Genomic DNA, 13,387 nt, shown 5'->3' with positions numbered 1-13,387 from the left:
AATACAATGATCTCATGAGCTGCCTTACATGATTGAGATTCATATGAGTTTTGTATCACTATTCATCTATGTGCTACTCTAGTGATGTTATTAAAGTACTCTATTCCTCCTCCATGATGTAATGGTGACAGTGTGTGCATCATGTAGTACTTGGCGTAGTTTATGATTGTGATCTCTTGTAGATTATGAAGTTAACTATTACTATGATGGTATTAATGTGATCTATTCCTCCTTTCATAGTATGAAGGTGACAGTGTGCATGCTATGTTAGTACTTCGTATAGTTGTGTTGATCTATCATGCACTCTAAGGCTATTTAAATATGAATATCGAATATTGTGGAGCTTGTTAACTCCGGCATTGAGGTGCTCTTGTATCCCTACGCAATTGGTGTTCATCATCCAACAAGAGAGTGTAGAGTGGTTTTATTATGTGATCAATGTTGAGAGTGTCCACTAGTGAAAGTATAATCCCTAGGCCTTGTTTCCAAATACTGCAATCATCGTTTATTTATCGTTTCCGTCGCATGTTTACTTACCACACGCCAGCAAGCACTTTTCTGGTGCCGTTACTACTGCTCATATTCATTCATACCACTTGTATTTCACTATCTCTTCGCCGAACTAGTGCACCTATACATCTGACAAGTGTATTAGGTGTGTTGGGGACACAAGAGACTTCTTGTATTGTGGTTGCAGGGTTGCTTGAGAGGGATATCTTTGACCTCTTCCTCCCTGAGTTCGGTAAACCTTGGGTGATCCACTTAAGGGAAAACTTGCTGCTGTTCTACAAACCTCTGCTCTTGGAGGCCCAACACTGTCTACATGAATAGAAGCGCGCGTAGACATCAAGCACTTTTCTGGCGCCATTGTCGGGGACCAGAAAGCTACACAACAGGGATTTCCTCCCTCGTCAACCACGCGCCAGACCTGGACAGCATACTGCCGTAACTAGTTACGGTACTTGAGCGGTACCATGGGACAAGCGGTACTACCGCTCCAGGTACCGCAGAGGTACCGTAACTCGTATTGTGGGTCAATTCCAGCGCAGAACTCAGCGCGGTACCTTGGGGCGGTACAATTAGGGGTAGCGGTACTACCGCTACTGGTACCGGTAGTACCGGCCTGACAAAAACTGTTTTTCTCCTCGTTTTCTCTCCAACCATGTCACCTCGCGATACACACACAAAACCAGAAAACCTATAAGCTACGCTTCAGTCCTCCGATCTTGACGTGTCCAGCAAGGTCACCGTGCACTTGGAAATCTAACAAAGATACTCAAAACACACGGTGAGATTATTCGAGTGTTGTCATCAAACACACAAAACCCGGGGTTTAGACTTTGCTCTTTCAATCTCCCCCTTTTTGGTGTTTGATGACAACACAAGACTTTGCAATAGCATATGATATTATGATGAGATACTTAGATTTGCAAAAGCTCGATGGAGCTCCCCCTAAACATGTGCATATTTGGAATATGTATTTGAATACAAATACACACGTCCTAGAGGCATAACCCCCCCTAGATTTTACAAACCAAGCACATATGCAACAAGGATACTTGACATGTTCAAATAGCATATCCGCAATATGGAGGCAACACAAGATCATGCAAGGAGTTTTGGGTGAAGTTATCATACATTTTGCCTTGAGAAAACCCAAACTCACCGTAAGATGCCTCCCTAGAGTTGATGTAGCCACAAGAAACGATAAACAACGAGGAGCAAACGGCTACAATCAACGAAAGTCCCCATGAAAAAAACCCATCCGAATAGGAACTTCTCCCCCTTTGGCATCGGAACACCAAAAAGGAGGGTAAGGAAACTATAAGGATGGTAAGAGAGAACATGCAACCAAGCTTGCAAAAACCAAAAGGAAAACAAAGCTTGAATGAGACTCTCCAAAAAAAACATGGAGAAAAAGATAGCAAAGAAGAAGGACAAAAAGAAGGTCACAAAGAAACACGAAGAACCGAAAAACTCCTCAAGGAGGAGGTTGGTGGCCGAAACCACCGTGTAAGAGTATAGTAGTGTGAGGTCGCGTGGATGTATCTAGGACTGATACGTCTCCGACGTATCGATAATTTCTTATGTTCCATGCCACATTATTGATGTTATCTACATGTTTTATGCACACTTTATGTCATATTCGTGCATTTTCTGGAACTAACCTATTAACAAGATGCCGAAGTGCCAGTTCCTGTTTTCTGCTGTTTTTGGTTTCAGAAATCCTAGTAACGAAATATTCTCGGAATCGGACGAAATCAACGCCAAAGATCTTAGAATCCCCGGAAGCATCCAGAACACACGAGAGGGACCAGAGGGGGGGCACAGGCCCACCACACCATACCCTGGCGCGGCCTAGGGGGGGCCCGCGCCCCCCTATGGTTTGGCCAGCCCTTCGACCCTCCTGCGCCGCCTCTTCGCCTATATAAAGCCCCTGGATCGAAAACCCTGAGACGTTCGACGAAAACCACAGAAACCTTCCAGAGCCGCCGCCATCGCGAGGCCAAGATCCGGGGACGGAGTCTCTCTGTTCCGGCACGCTGCCGGAGCGGGGAAGTGCCCCCGGAAGGCTTCTCCATCGACACCGCTGCCATCTCCACCGCCATCTTCATCACCGCTGCTGCTCCCATGAGGAGGGAGTAGTTCTCCATCGAGGCTCGGGGCTGTACCGGTAGCTATGTGGTTCATCTCTCTTCCATGTACCTCAATACAATAATCTCATGAGCTGCTTTACATGATTGAGATTCATATGAGTTTTGTATCACTATTCATCTATGTGCTACTCTAGCAATGTTATTAAAGTAGTCCTATTCCTCCTGCACGTGTGTAAAGGTGACAGTGTGTGCACCGTGTTAGTACTTGGTTTATGCTATGATCATGATCTCTTGTAGATTACGAAGTTAACTATTGCTATGATAATATTGATGTGATCTATTCCTCCTACATATGCATGAAGGTGACAGTGTGCATGCTATGTTAGTACTTGGTTTAATCTGTTGATCTATCTTACACTATAAGGTTACTTAAATATGAACAAATTGTGGAGCTTGTTAACTCCGGCATTGAGGGTTCGTGTAATCCTACGCAATGCGTTCATCATCCAACAAAAGTGTAGAGTATGCATTTATCTATTTTGTTATGTGATCAATGTTGAGAGTGTCCACTAGTGAAAGTCTAATCCCTAGGCCTTGTTCCTAAATACTGCTGCGTTACTCTTTGCTTGTTTCTTGTTTTTTCTTTGCGTTACTCTGCTGCAATACTACCACCATCAACTACACGCCAAAGAAGCTATTTTACGGCACCGTTACTCTTGCTCATATATATTCATACCACCTGTATTTCACTATCTCTTCGCCGAACTAGTGCACCTATTAGGTGTGTTGGGGACACAAGAGACTTCTTGCTTTGTGGTTGCAGTGGTTGCATGAGAGGGATATCTTTGACCTCTTCCTCCCCGAGTTCGATAAACCTTGGGTGATCCACTTAAGGGAAAACTTGCTGCTGTTCTACAAACCTCTGCTCTTGGAGGCCCAACACACTGCTCATGTGAAAGGAGGGGAACGTAGACATCAAGTACTTTTCTCGCGCCGTTCTTGGGAGGAAAGGTAAAAGGCACTCATACTCCGGTTCCTGTAAAGTACTTTTAGGCGCCATTGTGTTTGTGCTCGAAGCTATTTCCTTTAGATCCTGCAATTGCATCTTTTTGTTTCTTGTTTACACTAGTAAGGCATAATGGACAACATCTGTGAGCTTTTTATTCTATTTCCTGAGTCAAGACATGAATGGTTTAATGCGAAAATTAAAAAACCCATGGAACATGTTAGCATGAATACTTTGAACACCATTGTTGCTAATGATATGGAAAATTCTAAGCTTGGGGAAGCTGGTTTTGATGAGCATGATCTTTTTAGTCCACCAAGCATTGAGGAGAAAATTTTCTTTGATGATACTTTGCCTCCTATTTATGATGATTATAATGATAGTGGTCTTTTGGTGCCACCTACTATGGAGAGTAAATTTTGTTGTGATTATACTATGCCTCCTACACTTGATGAGAATAATAATGATAGCTACTTTGTTGAATTTGCTCCCACTACAACTAATAAAATTGATTATGCCTATGTGGAGAGTAATAATTTTATGCATGAGACTCATGATAAGAATGCTTTATGTGATAGTTATATTGTTGAGTTTGCTAATGTTGCTACTGAAAGTTATTATGAGAGAGGAAAATATGGTTGTAGAAATTTTCATGTTACTAAAACACCTCTCTATGTGCTGAAATTTTTGAAGCTACACTTGTTTTATCTTCCTATGCTTGTTACTTTGATCTTCATGAACTTGTTTGTGTACAAGATTCCTCTTCATAGGAAGCATGTTAGACTTAAATTTGTTTTGAATTTGCCTCTTGATGCTCTCTTTTGCTTCAAATACTATTTCTTGCGAGTGCATCATTAAAACTGCTGAGCCCATCTTAATGGCTATAAAGAAAAGAACTTCTTGGGAGATAACCCATGTGTTATTTTGCTACAGTAATTTGTTTTATATTTGTGTCTTGGAAGTTGTTTACCACTGTAGCAACCTCTCCTTATCTTAGTTTTGTGTTTTGTTGTGCCAAGTAAAGCCGTTGATAGAAAAGTAAGTACTAGATTTGGATTACTGCGCAGTTCCAGATTTCTTTGCTGTCACGAATCTGGGTCCACCTCCCTGTAGGTAGCTCAGAAAATTAAGCCAATTTACGTGCATGATCCTCAGATATGTACGCAACTTTCATTCAATTTGAGCATTTTCATTTGAGCAAGTCTGGTGCCATTTTAAAATTCGTCAATACGAACTGTTCTGTTTTGACAGATTCTGCCTTTTATTTCGCATTGCCTCTTTTGCTATGTTGGATGAATTTCTTTGATCCACTAATGTCCAGTAGCATTATGCAATGTCCAGAAGTGTTAAGAATGATTGTGTCACCTCTGAATATGTCAATTTATATTGTGCACTAACCCTCTAATGAGTTGTTTCGAGTTTGGTGTGGAGGAAGTTTTCAAGGATCAAGAGAGGAGTATGATGCAACATGATCAAGGAGAGTGAAAGCTCTAAGCTTGGGGATGCACCCGGTGGTTCACCCCTGCATATATCAAGAAGACTCAAGCGTCTAAGCTTGGGGATGCCCAAGGCATCCCCTTCTTCATCGACAACATTATCAGGTTCCTCCCCTGAAACTATATTTTTATTCCGTCACATCTTATGTGCTTTTCTTGGAGCGTCTGTTTGTTTGTTTCTATTTTTGTTTTTGTTTGAATAAATGCTTGTGTGGGAGAGAGACACGCTCCGCTGGTTCATATGAACACATGTGTTCTTAGCTTTTAATTTTCATGGCGAAGTTTCTTCTTCGATAAATTGTTATATGGTTGGAATTGGAAAATGATACATGTAGTAATTGCTATAAATGTCTTGGGTAATGTGATACTTGGCAATTGTTGTGCTCATGTTTAAGCTCTTGCATCATATACTTTGCACCCATTAATGAAGAAACACCTAGAGCTTGCTAATTTGGTTTGCATATTTGGTCTCTCTAAAGTCTAGATAATATCTAGTATTGAGTTTTGAACAACAAGGAAGACGGTGTAGAGTCTTATAATGTTTACAATATGTCTTTTATGTGAGTTTTGCTGCACCGTTCATCCTTGTGTTTGTTTCAAATAACCTTGCTAGCCTAAACCTTGTATCGAGAGGGAGTACTTCTCATGCATCCAAAATCCTTGAGCCAACCACTATGCCATTTGTGTCCACCAAACCTACCTACTACATGGTATTTCTCCGCCATTCCAAAGTAAATTGCTTGAGTGCTACCTTTAAAATTCCATCATTCACCTTTGCAATATATAGCTCATGGGACAAATAGCTTAAAAACTATTGTGGTATTGAATATGTACTTATGCACTTTATCTCTTATTAAGTTGCTTGTTGTGCGATAACCATGTTCACTGGGGACGCCATCAACTATTCTTTGTTGAATTTCATGTGAGTTGCTATGCATGTTCGTCTTGTCTGAAGTAAGAGAGATCTACCACCCTATGGTTAAGCATGCATATTGTTAGAGAAGAACATTGGGCCGCTAACTAAAGCCATGATCCATGGTGGAAGTTTCAGTTTTGGACATATATCCTCAATCTCAAATGAGAAAATTATTAATTGTTGTTACATGCTTATGCATAAAAGAGGAGTCCATTATCTGTTGTCTATGTTGTCCCGGTATGGATGTCTAAGTTGAGAATAATCAATAGCGAGAAATCCAATGCGAGCTTTCTCCTTAGACCTTTGTACAGGCGGCATAGAGGTACCCCTTTGTGACACTTGGTTAAAACATGTGCATTGTGATGATCCGGTAGTCCAAGCTAATTAGGACAAGGTGCGGGCACTATTAGTATACTATGCATGAGGCTTGCAACTTGTAAGATATAATTTACATGATACATATGTTTTATTACTACCGTTGACAAAATTGTTTCATGTTTTCAAAATCAAAGCTCTAGCACAAATATAGCAATCGATGCTTTTCCTCTATGGAGGACCATTCTTTTACTTTCATTGTTGAGTCAGTTCACCTATTTCTCTCCACCTCAAGAAGCAAACACTTGTGTGAACTGTGCATTGATTCCTACATACTTGCTTATTGCACTTATTATATTACTCTATGTTGACAATATCCATGAGATATACATGTTACAAGTTGAAAGCAACCGCTGAAACTTAATCTTCCTTTGTGTTGCTTCAATGCCTTTACTTTGAATTATTGCTTTATGAGTTAACTCTTATGCAAGACTTATTGATGCTTGTCTTGAAAGTGCTATTCATGAAAAGTCTTTGCTTTATGATTCAATTGTTTACTCATGTCATATACATTGTTTTGATCGCTGCATTCACTACATATGCTTTACAAATAGTATGATCAAGGTTATGATGGCATGTCACTCCAGAAATTATCTGTGTTATCGTTTTACCTGCTCGGGACGAGCAGAACTAAGCTTGGGGATGCTGATACGTCTCCGACGTATCGATAATTTCTTATGTTCCATGCCACATTATTGATGTTATCTACATGTTTTATGCACACTTTATGTCATATTCGTGCATTTTCTGGAACTAACCTATTAACAAGATGCCGAAGTGCCGCTCTCGTTTTCTGCTGTTTTTGGTTTCAGAAATCCTAGTAACGAAATATTCTCGGAATCGGACGAAATCAACGCCAAAGATCTTAGAATCCCCGGAAGCATCCAGAACACACGAGAGGGACCAGAGGGGGGGCACAGGCCCACCACACCATACCCTGGCGTGGCCTAGGGGGGCCCGCGCCCCCCTATGGTTTGGCCAGCCCTTCGACCCTCCTGCGCCGCCTCTTCGCCTATATAAAGCCCCTGGATCGAAAACCCTGAGACGTTCGACGAAAACCACAGAAACCTTCCAGAGCCGCCGCCATCGCGAGGCCAAGATCTGGGGGACAGGAGTCTCTGTTCCGGCACGCTGCCGGAGTGGGGAAGTGCCCCCGGAAGGCTTCTCCATCGACACCGCTGCCATCTCCACCGCCATCTTCATCACCGCTGCTGCTCCCATGAGGAGGGAGTAGTTCTCCATCGAGGCTCGGGGCTGTACCGGTAGCTATGTGGTTCATCTCTCTTCCATGTACCTCAATACAATAATCTCATGAGCTGCTTTACATGATTGAGATTCATATGAGTTTTGTATCACTATTCATCTATGTGCTACTCTAGCAATGTTATTAAAGTAGTCCTATTCCTCCTGCACGTGTGTAAAGGTGACAGTGTGTGCACCGTGTTAGTACTTGGTTTATGCTATGATCATGATCTCTTGTAGATTGCGAAGTTAACTATTGCTATGATAATATTGATGTGATCTATTCCTCCTACATATGCATGAAGGTGACAGTGTGCATGCTATGTTAGTACTTGGTTTAATCTATTGATCTATCTTACACTATAAGGTTACTTAAATATGAACAAATTGTGGAGCTTGTTAACTCCGGCATTGAGGGTTCGTGTAATCCTACGCAATGCGTTCATCATCCAACAAAAGTGTAGAGTATGCATTTATCTATTCTGTTATGTGATCAATGTTGAGAGTGTCCACTAGTGAAAGTCTAATCCCTAGGCCTTGTTCCTAAATACTGCTGCGTTACTACGCTTGTTTCTTGTTTTCTTTGCGTTACTCTGCTGCAATACTACCACCATCAACTACACGCCAAAGAAGCTATTTTTCTGGCACCGTTGCTACTGCTCATATATATTCATACCACCTGTATTTCACTATCTCTTCGCCGAACTAGTGCACCTATTAGGTGTGTTGGGGACACAAGAGACTTCTTGCTTTGTGGTTGCAGGGTTGCATGAGAGGGATATCTTTGACCTCTTCCTCCCTGAGTTCGATAAACCTTGGGTGATCCACTTAAGGGAAAACTTGCTGCTGTTCTACAAACCTCTGCTCTTGGAGGCCCAACACTGTCTACAGGAAAGGAGGGGGAACGTAGACATCAAGGACTCACGACTACAACTCAACATGAAGCTCATTAGTCACTTGATTGACAAATAGCATATGCTTTGGATTTCTTTGTGCATTATGGGGGGAGGGATAGCTCAATAAGTTTAAACCGCACTCCCCCTATGTTCATGCGTGCCTTTCATCTAGATATATAGTTTGGGAGTGGTATGTGCGCACGACGGCCAAGCAAAGTTTGATGGATCAATGATGTTTAGCTCATGCCTCAACTCAATGAAACGCTTCTCATCCAAGGGCTTCGTGAAGATGTCCGCCAATTGCTCCTTGGTACCAATGAAGGATAGAACAATATCTCCGCGAGCAATGTGATCCCGGATGAAGTGGTTCCTTATCTCAATGTGCTTCATCTTGCCATGAAGAACCGGGTTGTAGGCGATCTTGATTGCGCTCTCATTGTCACACAAAAGAGGCACCTTGCTATACTCGAGTCCATAATCCCGCAAGGTTTGCCTCATCCACAAGATTTGAGCACAACTACTTGTCGCGGCAACATACTCGGCTTCCGTGGTGGAGACAGAGACACAATTTTGCTTCTTCGAGGACCAACACACCAAGGATCTTCCAAGAAAGTGACAAGCTCCGTATGTAGACTTCCTATCAACCTTGTCGCCCGCCCAATCGGAGTCGGTGAAACCAACCAAAGCAAAGTCCGTGTCCCTTGGGTACCATAGTCCAAAGTGTGGGGTATCAACTAAATATCGAAAGATCATTTTGACCACCACAATGTGGCTTTCCTTCGGACTTGCTTGAAACTGTGCACACATACCAACGCTCAACATTATCTCCGGGCGAGAGGCACAAAGGTAAAGAAGCGAACCTATCATCGAACGGTAGAGCTTGGGATCCACCACCTTGCCGGTCTCGTCAAGGGAAGGTTGACACTTGAGATGCATCGGAGTTCCAATCCCCTTGGCGTCCTTCATGTCGAATCGCTTGAGCATGTCTTGAAGGTACTTTGCTTGATTGATGAAGGTTCCTTGTCGCATTTGCTTGATCTCGAACCCAAGGAAGTACTTGAGTTCACCCATCATCGACATCTCAAACCTATTAGTCATCAACTTAGCAAACTCATCATTGAACTTGGTGTTAGTCGAGCCAAATATGATGCCATCTACATAGAGCTGGCATACAAAAAGCTCCCCATTGACTTTCTTAGTAAAAAGAGTGGGATCGATTTTCCCCACTTCGAAACCACGGTCTACAAGCAACTCCTTTAGATGCTCATACCAAGCTCTAGGAGCTTGTTTGAGTCCATATAGGGCCTTTTTGAGCTTGAAGACATGGTCCGGGAAATGGGGGTCCTCGAACCCTGGGGGTTGCTTCACATATACCTCCTCATGTAAAGGACCATTAAGAAAAGCACTCTTAACATCCATTTGTTGCAATTTGAAGCCATGATGAGAGGCAAAGGCCAAAAGGATACGGATGGACTCAAGCCTTGCAACGGGTGCAAAGGTTTCACTAAAGTCCACGCCTTCGACTTGAGAATAGCCTTGTGCCACCAATCTTGCTTTGTTGCGGATGACGATGTCATGTTCATCTTGCTTGTTCTTGAAGACTCATTTGGTGCCGATAACATTGCGGCAATGATCGGGTCGCTTCATGAGACTCCACACATCATTCCTCTTGAAGTTTTTGAGTTCCTCTTGCATTGCAATCAACCAATCGGGATCTTCAAGAGCGTCATTAACCTTGAGTGGTTCCACCATGGAGACAAAGGCGTGGTGCTCACAAAAGTTTGCTAGTTGCCTCCGGGTGGTTACTTTGCTCTTTAGATCACCAATGACATTACGCAAAGAATGGGACTTGAGGCGCAAGTGTCTAGTAATAGGATCTTCACGGCGAGTGTCGGCTAAAGGAGAAGATTCTTGTGGGTCCTCTTGGCTTTCATCACGGTTTAGATCCTCGCCTTGACCTCCATTGTTGTTGAAAGGTGCATCATCATCATCATCATCATGAGAGCCGGATGACTCGGGGGTACTAGGAATGGGATTTTCCATAAAGATCATCTGCGAGCCATTTGGAGAAGAACTTGAAGCTTGGCCTTGGTCACTTGATGTTGGTTGTTGTGGTAGATGAGCTTGCGGTAGATGTTGTTCTTGAGCTTGCGGTAGATGTTGTTCTTGAGCTTGTTGAGGTGAGCTTGTACTTGATTGTTGTTGTAGTTGTTGAGGTTGAACTTGAGGTTGTTGTAGAGGTTGGCTTGCACTTGTAAGATCAACGGAAGAAGCTTGGCCTTGTGGTGTAGATGGCTCCACTTGGGTGGAACTTGGTCCTTCCCCGGTACTCATAGAAGGTAGCTCTTGAGGTCGGCGAACGCCAACACCCATCCTTCCTATGGCATCCGGGGGAATTGCGTCTCCTTTCTCACAAGAAGCACTTCGCTCCTCCAAAGATCTATCATCTTCATCGAATGTCACATCACAAGATTCTACAACTCACCCATTTGACTTGTTGAAGACTCTATAGGCGTGAGAATCCGTAGCATAGCCAACGAAAATTCCTTCTTGAGCTCTTGAATCAAACTTGGAGAGACGTGTGTCCTTGACAAGCACATAGCATTTGCATCCGAAGACCATGAAATATGACACATTGGGCTTGTTGCCGGTGAGAATCTCATATGGTGTCTTCTCTAGACCTTTGCGAAAGTAGAGACGATTAGTAGCATGGCATGTGGTAGAGATAGCTTCCGCCCAAAAATTGTAGTTAGACTTGTACTCCATCATCATGGTTCGAGCGGCTTCGATCAAGGTTTGATTCTTACTTTCGGCGACCCCATTTTGTTAGGGAGTATATGGCGTGGAGTATTGGTGTTGGATTCCTTCTTCGCTGAGGAAGTCATCCAAGGTGTAGTTCTTGAACTTTGTTCCATTGTTGCTCCTAATTGCGAGGATCTTGTTGTCGTACTTGCGTTGAACTTGATTGGCAAACTCCATCATGGTCCGTTGAGTCTCACTCTTGAACTTGAAGAAGAATACCCAACAATAGCGTGAATAGTCATCAACAATGACGAGGCAATACTTCTTTCCTTCAAGACTTTCATGAGAGGGTGGACCGAAGAGATCAACATGTAGGAGCTCCAAGCATCTTGTGGTAGAGATGATAGTCTTGGCCTTGTGAGGAGCTCCATGCATTTTCCTTGTACGCAAGCCCTACAAACACGATCTTTACAAAAGGAGACATCTTCTTTTAGTCCGAGAATGTGGCCACCCTTGTGGAGACTTTGCAAAGTCCTCACGTTGACATGGGCTAGTCGGCGATGCCATAACCAACCCTTGTCACCTTTGGCGAATAGGCAAAGAGCGGAAGATGTTGTCTTTCCGGAGAAATCAACAACATACAATCCGTTCTCTACATATCCAACAAAAGCTACACAGAGTGTCTTGCTCCACAAGAGGACCACCATATGTTCATCAAAGAAAGTACATAGTCCCATACGAGCAATTTGATGAACGGAGAGTAAATTGTAACCAAGGGTCTCGACAAGGAGGACATTCACAAGTGAGATGCCGGGTGTTACCACCACCTTGCCAAGACCCAATACCTTAGAGCACGTGTTGTCGCCATATGATACGGTAGAGTGAGAAGGCTCGAGGTCGACAACAATATTCTTGCTTCCTATGACTTGTGGCTCCACTATCAACCACCCACTTAGCGCCACCGGAAGCATAGTCCTACAAGGAATCAAGTCTTGGATTTAGGTACCCATTTTCCAATGGATCCTATCATGTTAGTAACAAGGGGTTTGGGAACCCAAATAGTCCAATCAACATTGTCCTCTTGAGGACCAATAAAGCGAGCACGAATATGTCCATAGTAATCAACAAAAAAAACATGAGAAGGGTTGTTAGAGCCGGCGAAACCCTTCGAGGCGAAGTTGGGTACTCCATCCCTTTTTGAGCTAGCATCGCTTTCCTCATGGTTGATCTCCATGTTCTCCTTGTTCTTCTTATTCTTGGTCCTCCTATTCCTCTTCCTCTTTGGCTTGGTAGCCACTCCTCCTTCATTGCAAGAGCCCTCTTTGGCTCCATCTTTGGCTTCAATGACTCCTTCCAAGTACTTGGCTTGAACTTGGAGTCTATCAATTTTGGCCTTCAAACGATTGACTTCATCTTCATGCTCCGGGTGAGGGTGACAAATATCAAACACTTGGACTTCCTTTGCCTTGTTCACCCGGAAGTGTTCCATCAAAGCTTCTTCTTGGAGAGCATTCATCTTCATTAGTATACGCTTGTCACTGTCCATCTTGGCAATGTCACTTTCATGAGTGCAACACGCACAGTCCTTGCTCAAAGGAAAATACTCCTTCAATGCTTCCTCTTGCATGGAATTGACCTCCATGAGTTTGGCTTCCCTCCTCTTCAAGGCGGCTATTTCTTCCTCATGATCACAACAAGTGGCCTTCTCTTTGCTCATGCGGAGGCATTCCACCAAAGACTCTTCTTGCATGCTACTCAAACTCAATAGCTTGGCCTTGGTGGTCTCAAGAGTGGCAATTTCTTCTTCATGATTGCAACATGAGGTCTTCTCCTTGCACAAGCGGTAATACTCATCCAAGGCTTCTTCTTGAAGAGCATTGACCTCCAAGAGAATAGCATTGTGCTTCCTCAAGGAAGCAACTTGATCAACAAGCTCGTCATGGCAAGAGTTGGAGTTTTCCTCATCTTTCTCCTTGTTGGCTTCCTCGAGAGAGAGCATCTTCTTCTTGAGCTCACCCATCAAACCAAGAGCATGGTCTCGGTCCTTGGTGAGTTGGGAGATAATAGCCTTGTTGGAGTCTTCAAGGATGATGACACTAGCTTCAAGAGACATGCGC

Source organism: Lolium perenne, chromosome 4, assembly GCF_019359855.2.
Source record: "Lolium perenne isolate Kyuss_39 chromosome 4, Kyuss_2.0, whole genome shotgun sequence".
Taxonomy (NCBI): Eukaryota; Viridiplantae; Streptophyta; class Magnoliopsida; order Poales; family Poaceae; genus Lolium; species Lolium perenne.
This window is presented reverse-complemented; position numbering follows the sequence as displayed.